We start from the raw sequence: 8,451 nt of genomic DNA on the forward strand, positions 1-8,451 counted from the left end.
CACAGGTCATTTTTCCTTAGAAAAATAACTTAAATATTCCAAAAATATATATAACCGGCAGCCAACTGAGAAAGCCTAAACCGTTAGCCTTAACGGTTCAACTGTTAGCCCGATTTTTAAACTTGGTGTATGAATGGTACACTAGTACAACTATAACATCAATCATCTACTAAACAACAGTCTAGACCAGTATTGTACTATCATGAAAAAACTAGAAAAGAACATTGTTCATGTGCTAGTACTATTTTTTCCAAGAGAATACAAACACATTTCAGCCAGTACAACTTTTTTTGAGAACACCCACACACTCCAACCAATTTAGGACAGTAAAACCGAGCCTAAACGGAGCTTTCTCACGCCATCAGCGATTTCGGCCGTTAGATTTTGTATTTCAATTGTTCCTGGCCGTTAGATCTTCGTTTCAGTGCAAGTTTTCCGCGACCTGCCCATCTGTCCTAAAGGGCCGCTACTCTCGTGACTTTTTTCGAGGCCTGTGGTTGATTGGGCTGCTATGGAAGGCCAGTCAGCTGGATCGACCCCGCATCTCCCCACGGTAGCTGGATGGACCCTCGCCTTTCCCTCGTCCCTGTCGTCTCACCCTCGGTTCGATCCCCTTTCACCGGAGCCGTTTGCCCCCACATCGTCATTGCGGGGAGCTCCTGCTCCATGTGTCTTCCCTTCTGATCTCACGAGCAGCGGCGGCTATCTCCATCGTGTTCTCTCCCGGAGCAGGCTGCCGATCCCGGATCCAGTGTCATCCGAGTTTCCTCATCGATAATATAGCAAAAGAAAAACCGATCTCTCTATCTCTCCGCTAACCCAAACCCTAACTCTAGAATCGAAGCAACCAGCCGGCGACGATGGGGAAGGGTTCTCCGGGCGGCATGGGCAAGCAGGGCGGTCTCCCCGGTGACCGCAAGCCGGGCGACGGTGTCGCCGGCGACAAGAAGGACAAGAAGTTCGAGCCGCCCGCCGCCCCGCCCGTCGCGCGTGGGCCGCAAGCAGCGGAAACAGAGGGGCCCCGAGGCGGCGGTGCGGCTGCCCCCCGTGGCTCCGCTCTCCAAGTGCCACCTCCGCCTTCTCAAGCTGGACCGCGTCAAGGACTACCTTCTCATGAAGGAGGAGTTCGTCGTGAGCCAGGAGCGGCTGCGCCCCAGCGAAGACAAGACGGAGGAAGACCGATCTAAGGTCGACGACCTCCGCGGCACCCCTATGAGCGTTGGCTCGCTCGAGGAGATCATCGATGAGAGCCACGCGATCGTCTCGTCGTCCGTTGGGCCTGAGTACTATGTCAGCATACTCATGTTCGTCGACAAGGACCAGCTGGAGCTGGGATGCTTCATACTGATGCATAACAAGGTACGAATCTGTAAATTCTGCATTTATCTGATGGACTCGAACAGGGATTATAATTGAATACTTTTGACCGCGAGAAAACCTAGGGCGAGTTCAAATTAGGGCTCCTTTGATTCAAAGGATTTTCATAGGAATTTTGGAGGATTAGATTTTTTTCCTATATTAGTTGTTCGATTCATAGGATTGAATCCCATTGGAATTTTTCCTTAGGATTTCTTTCTACTACCTAGGATTTCTAGAATCTATTCAAACCTCTTTTGAAAGAATGAGGGCCTTAGTGTTTTGTTGTCATGCTGGTGATTTCCTTGATTCTAGAAGGTTGATAAGTGGATGACCTTTATGAAGGGAGGCTGACAAGTGACAACATCGGAGTGAGTTATAACTGATCCATTTGGTGAACTTGGGGCATTTTAATGACACTGAGACTTGTGGGATGGGGGCCATAGGGCAAAACATGGGAATTGAGATGAATGTGGTTGTGATCATTGCTTGTTCTGTATGTGCAGAACCGTGACACCTGATTTGATTATATATGAAGATATTTATGCATGAACTTCGCTACAATTTGTAATACAATGCTTATGTTGTCTGTGCTAATTTGTTTTGTTTCATTGCTACGCGTCATTTCCTTGATTTCTTTAGGAATAATTTTCAGAAACTTATATATTTGGTTAAGTACAATCCTTTCCTAAATATCTACTCCCTCCATTCCTAAATATAAGTCTTTTTATAGAATCCAATGTGGACTACATACGGAGCAAAATATACATCCGTATGTAGTCCGTATTGAAATCCCTAAAAAGACTTATATTTAGAAACGGAGCGAGTATATATGATGGTGACCACTTACTTGCCTCTATATTAGGACTAACCGTCGTCAAGAATTGACAGTAGCAAAAGCAAACACCTGTTCACTTGAACTCCATATTCAAACTTTAAAGCATAATTTATGTTATTGCTTTCTTAACTAACACAGTAACACCATGATCACAACTAAATGCAGTAATTTTCTTGCAGTATTTCTTTTTGTAGTACGTGTTTTCCTGTAATCTGCATTTTTGTCTTCAGCTCTTATATTCTTTGTGTGGTTAATGATATGTTTGTACCGGTGTTTAGATTTATTTTTAATGGGTGCATCTCTAGATCTTCTGTTCCATTCTAGTTTTTAAACTCAATATGCTTTTATGCGGACATATCAATTATATGTCTGTTTGATGCAACTCATTCAAAACTTTATTGAGAATCAAGCTTGATATCATTTCTGTCATGTTCTCTCGGTGGTCGGAATTCTGCAAGATGAAGTTGATCCTATGGTTTCTGTCATGAAAGTTGAGAAGGTACCTTTGGAGTCTTATGCTGACATTGGTGGTTTGGATGCCCAAATTCAAGAGATCAAAGAGGCAGTGGAACTTCCGTTGACACATCCTGAGCTATATGAGGACATTGGGATCAGGCCTCCGAAGGGAGTCATACTATATGAGGAACCTGGAACAGGGAAGACTCTACTTGCAAAGGTTTGTGTCTTATCCTTTCCACTGGGCAAGGATTCCATATTTTGCTTCATTTAAGCATCCTTTTCCACTAATAAATTAGTGAACTCGGCAGAGCAAGGATTTAGAGGTGGAGGCCTGTAGCCAGTGTCCGTCGATGGGAGGAGGGGGGCAGCAATTGGATCAGGCGGCTAGCGAGGAAGACGGCTCTGCCCATCAGCCACTTCTGCTTGGCGTCGTCCTATTCTTCCTTAACTTGCTTGATTTCTCCAGGACTATCACTAGCAGTAGCAAGGGGGAGGTCAGGCCCCGCACCTCCAGGTTCCTCTTCTTCACCTGCCCTTTCCACGCTCTCCTTTCCAATAGGTTAACTCATTCTCTATTTATTGGATCTGATCCATTCTTACGGGCTATGACATTGGCACTCGTATATATCTAGGCTGCCCACGTTAGTCCACCAGCCGATTGCCAGTGTGGCCATCCATTGACATTGGAGAGGAGGCAAGGTGGGCCGACTAGCTGCTGTGGTATACAAACGTAGTAGTCATTGTGAGTACTGATGGTATTTAAACACATATATAGTTTGTTCTATTAACTGTACAAGTACAAACACCATTAATACCTAGGCATGTTCATGTCCTTTTCTGCACTTTGTTTGTTGTTCTGTATTTTGTGGTTGTTCTCACAAACCTTCTCAACGCATGTCGTGCAATTTTGGATTCAGGTCGTGATGAGCCGTAGTCTGCTATCTGTTCTTGTTGTGTCATTGGAGATGACATATAAACTGTGTGCAAGCCGCAAGGTAACCATGGGCCGGTATTTTTTCCGGTAATCAGGGGCTTGGCCATCACCATCAGCCGCCGTCTCTTCCGTCTGTGTCAATCTCTTCGAGACCAAGGGTGCGCCTCAAGTTCATTGCCTTGGCGGCTGCTACTTTGACCATTGGCAGCGTCACGCCGGTGCCACCCTACCCTAAGATCTCGTAAGCCTTCTCTCTTTCCGTGGACCAGTTTTGAACCGTCATTGATCTATTATGATTCCTTCCCCCCTTTAATATCTTGTATGTATGTATAGGGTTGCATGGACAAGGTGCTCTTCACACAAGTATCAGGAACAAAGAAAATACTCACACAAGTCGTGGAGCATGTACAGACTTGTTAATGTTATATACCTGATATCTCTGACAAGTTAAAGGTGGCACGAAACGTTTACTCCTTTATATCACTACCTTTCATGATATTTTAATTTGTGTGTTCTGGCTTACTACATTATGTTTGTATGTATGAAACCAAAAGTTATTGTGGCTTAGTCGCATGGTCTCTAGACTGAATCTTCATTAGTATGTTTATTCCTTCATCTTTGACTTGACTAGAATGATATTTGATTGCTTGCATAACCTTGCAACTCCTATGTTGAGTGTTATGATATTGCATTACTTTCAGTTTAACCTTCTAGACTGTTGTCGAGGGAAAGTACATAATCACTCATCTTGGTGGGATGTCATCAACTTATCAACCTCACACTACAAAAAATAGTTTACGATCACATATAAGTACCAGCTTATGTTCTCTTATTTTCCCTCTTTTTTCGCTTCAATATATTTTTCTGTAGTAGGCTTAAAGTATTGTCCTCATGAATATTGAATATGTATCCTTGTATAATATACTGAACTTGTACTACTTCATTTATTGTAGAATCATTCGTGACAATGTTCTCATGTAAAATTTCTTTAACATGGGCAGGCTACAGATAAATAGGAGGCAATATGTTTACTCCTTGCATTTACTTCTGATCATGCTTAGACTTTTGCTTATATGCCTGTATCCATCTTCTTTCCAGGTTTAATTGATTTACTAATTCTATGCTCCTATCAGGAGGACAAATATTGTTTGTTGGAGCTTCATCACAAGGACTTTTTTGCGAGTGAGCAGTGCCATTTTTCTTCAAATTATACCCTTTCCTATTCTAAAACAAGTGAGTTTCCACAAAAGCTTTTAATATTTAATGAAGGTCAATGAATGTCACATGTGAGGATCAACCTCATTGAGTTTGTTATGCAAAAATATAAGTTCTGCATGTTGCCAAGAATGTTTGTTAGGTCGATGAGGCAGCCATAGGATGCGTGCGGCCGGTCAGAGGAAAGGCAGGGTACTAGCCCAAGGACGAGTTGGTTGCAGGATAACCGTACTAGCATAGGGCAGTTCTATGTTTCCTCTCTCTCTCTCTCTACTCTCTCACCCATAGCTCAGACATTTCTGTGAAGTGAACATGGCCAATGGCTACATTCTCAAGCCTGAAGATTAATGCTCCACTCAACTTTGTTGATGTCGACTGCATTACCGAAGAGATGTTTCAAGCCCCCCCTTACACTGCGGCATCGGTCCGTTCACCATGCATTAGCTCTCCCGGCGTGCTCGATATGAACTAACCTAGACGGACGAGCATGCACGAATTTCTAAGAAAGTCAGAGCAGTGCCGACATCATATGAACTGGAGAACAGAGTAAGTTAATCTTGAGATTTGCATCTTTAGCTCTTTAATTTACTTCTAATTATCATGCTGACATGTTACAGTCACTCATGCCTCTGCCCACTTACAGGAACTGTATGATCTTCATGTTATTTGTGGCGTCAACCATAATGTGTCTGACCCTGTGTACTGCGCTGATGCTGACAAGCCCATTTTCATATTCTATCACATTCATGTTAATTTTCTAGCAAGTACAAGAGATGGAAATCCAAAACTCTTCTATATATACTCATGAGATGCAAATCCCGTAGATCAACCCTGTGAAGAAACACTACCAACACAACCGATTTGACATGAGGTAAGATGGAGGCTTTACATTTTTGATAATAATTTTGTAAGGCAACTCGAGGACCAACAGAACTTATGGTATAGTGGAATACTGCTACTAATCAAATCTACCTGTTACATGGCACGGTCCATGCATGCTAACCACCAGCGTTGAAAGAAGATTCCCTGCTTCCTAATTTCCATGTCGTTCACTCGGCCTTGGTCGTTGTTGGAAATTGGTTATCTTGTCAGTACTTCACAATTAGGATGATGCATTCCCCTATTTCTCTTAATTTAGTGTTCATTCCCGTGCTATTTTATTCAACTATACGGATGTGTTTCTTGCCCCTCTTCTGAATCTCTCTAATTCTTGGGTGTAAGTGAGCATGTATATATTTTTATATTTTATATCTGTTGAAATATTCATTGGAGAAAAAAATGACACATACTTAGAAATTTAGTTTAGCTAGATTTTCCAAGTTTAGTTTTTCTTTTAAATAGAAGTGTTCATCTCCTCATATCTCTTTTTTAGGCTGCAAAAGTTGAAATTTATGGGATAGTTGTGCAGCCAACCAAAGGCACGGATGTTGCCAGCGGCTACAAGGAAATCTAATTATGTTATTTTTGTTGGCATAATTTGGTTGGTGTAGTCAATAAACCATGGAAAACATTGGACACCCAGAAGTAACTAACCAAATTCAAGATTTGCAAGCAGAGGAGATTTTGTTGAAGCACTATATATGTATATTGTATTATTGTTACATGTTTATTTCATATTTCTGATGCTGCTTATTATCGGTCTTGATGATATTGATTAGCTATATTTACTAAGTGTACACTATTTTATTGTCATACCAAAGCCCATTTGTAGATATTATATTTCTCTCTGTTACCAACTAATGGTTATTTATCTTTGTGCAAAATTTTATATGTATCATATATTCATATATTTATTATACAAATAGATGGACGCAGCAACACGCGCCATCAATGATCTAGTACAACAATATAATCGTCCATAGGAGTGAGCAACAAGTAGTAGGTAGGTAGTGTACACCTCTTAGTTAACTGGGTGGCAAGATGGCTAGCGACCAGCTGTAAGCTCAAGCACAATAGTCACACGCACAATACCTAGCACCTAGCTGTAAGTGCAAGCCACAGAAGTCACACACGCAAAGGCTGGCTTACAACAATAAAGAATAAACCACTGACTCAGACGTCTAGGTTTTCACATGAAACAAAAATCCCAAATTAATCAAAAGTTCAATTTCAAACAGATGTAAGCTTAGTTTACAATATGGTAAATCTATATCTATACCTAATAATAAAGTGGCTATTGCTTCCGTCGGAAAACCCACCGCGGTATTTTTATAAAAAAAACTCTAATTTTTGTTATTCAACCTGCGCTCCATCATTTATCTGCAGCGCAAAATGAAAAAACGATTCGCTGCAAAAATTATACCCGTACGCATCGCCTCCTCCCGTCGACCCTGGGCCACCCTGGCCTGTACCCAGGCCGCCGTCACACCACTTGCCGTCGCGGCCGACCTCAACCGCCACCGCTACCGATCTCAACCCACCCGCCTCCGCGGCCGTACCTCTCCCCGCTCACTGTCCCTGTTGCGGCGGTCGAGCGCATCGCGTCGACCCTGGTCCACCCTGGCATGTGCCCAGGCCACTGCCACACCACTCGCCGCCGCAGCCGACCTCAACCACCACTGTTGTCGATCTCAACCCACCCGCCTCCACGGCCGTACCTCTGACCGCTTGCTGCCCCCGTTTCAGCGCTCGAGCACAGCTTCTGGATCAAATCACGACTCCTTATGGCCAGATAGAGGTGCCTAACCCTTGCTCCCCTCATGGTATCCCCTCCTCCGGCAGGAACTCATCATCTGGTGAGATCCCCTCCCCATGTCTCCAACCGTGTGCCAAGCACCGGCAAGAAATTTTGTTTTGTGGGGATTTGTTTGCTGATGAATGAATGTAAGATTGTATTGTTATAGAGACAGAGAATGGAACACCACCTTCAGTTTGTCATCTGATCCCACATTCTCTACCCCATGAGTGAAATAAGATAACATTCCATTGATCAATTCACGTAGCCTCTTTGTTTTGCTCTGCTTGTCCCGCTCAATTTCTCATCATGGTGGAATTAACAATGGACGGGTTGATTTCTCAACAAAATAGGATAGGACTGACTACATTAGTTAGTTAGCTTATTCTTTTAATAAATTAAAATGATTATATAAAGATTGAAAGCATGTGGTATTTTTTTCTCCGTTGCAATGCACGGGCCCTTTTGCTAGTCTAACATAAAGTGTATCTATTTCGAACGACAATCTGGCATACATGAAGCTTAACTTAGTAACAATTTTCTGAAATTTCCTAAGCTTCATGTTTGAAGAGCAAAAACTACGCAAACATATAAAAGTTCACTAAAAGAACGCATAGCTTCATCCGTCAGTTTAGAATAATCCTTTATCTCCACTTGCAAAATTTCCTGCAAAATAAGATTCAATGAAGTGGATGAGCAGATTTCATTAAAAATCAGAAGAGTCAAGTTAGTTTTAATACATATACTGTAATTATAATATTTATCAACTTAATGTTTTATGGTAGAACATGAGTTTTCTTAGTTGGCGCTAAATTCATATTTGTCAAGTACATATAACATGTGTAATCCAACACACATACGCTTAACTGTACAAACTAGACATAAACACAAGAGGGCCAGGAAAAATAGTATCGTGCATCAAACATACCAGGAAAAAAACATGTATCTCTAGGAATAGGAAACTCCAATAGTAGC

At 42.2% G+C, this 8,451-nt stretch overlaps 1 pseudogene; it reads left to right on the plus strand.

Moving 5' to 3' along the window:
- Positions 1-860: 860 nt before the first annotated feature.
- LOC123397856 lies at positions 861-2,944 on the plus strand (annotated as a pseudogene).
- Positions 2,945-8,451: the final 5,507 nt, after the last annotated feature.

Source organism: Hordeum vulgare, chromosome 5H (assembly GCF_904849725.1).
Source record: "Hordeum vulgare subsp. vulgare chromosome 5H, MorexV3_pseudomolecules_assembly, whole genome shotgun sequence".
NCBI classification, from domain to species: Eukaryota; Viridiplantae; Streptophyta; class Magnoliopsida; order Poales; family Poaceae; genus Hordeum; species Hordeum vulgare.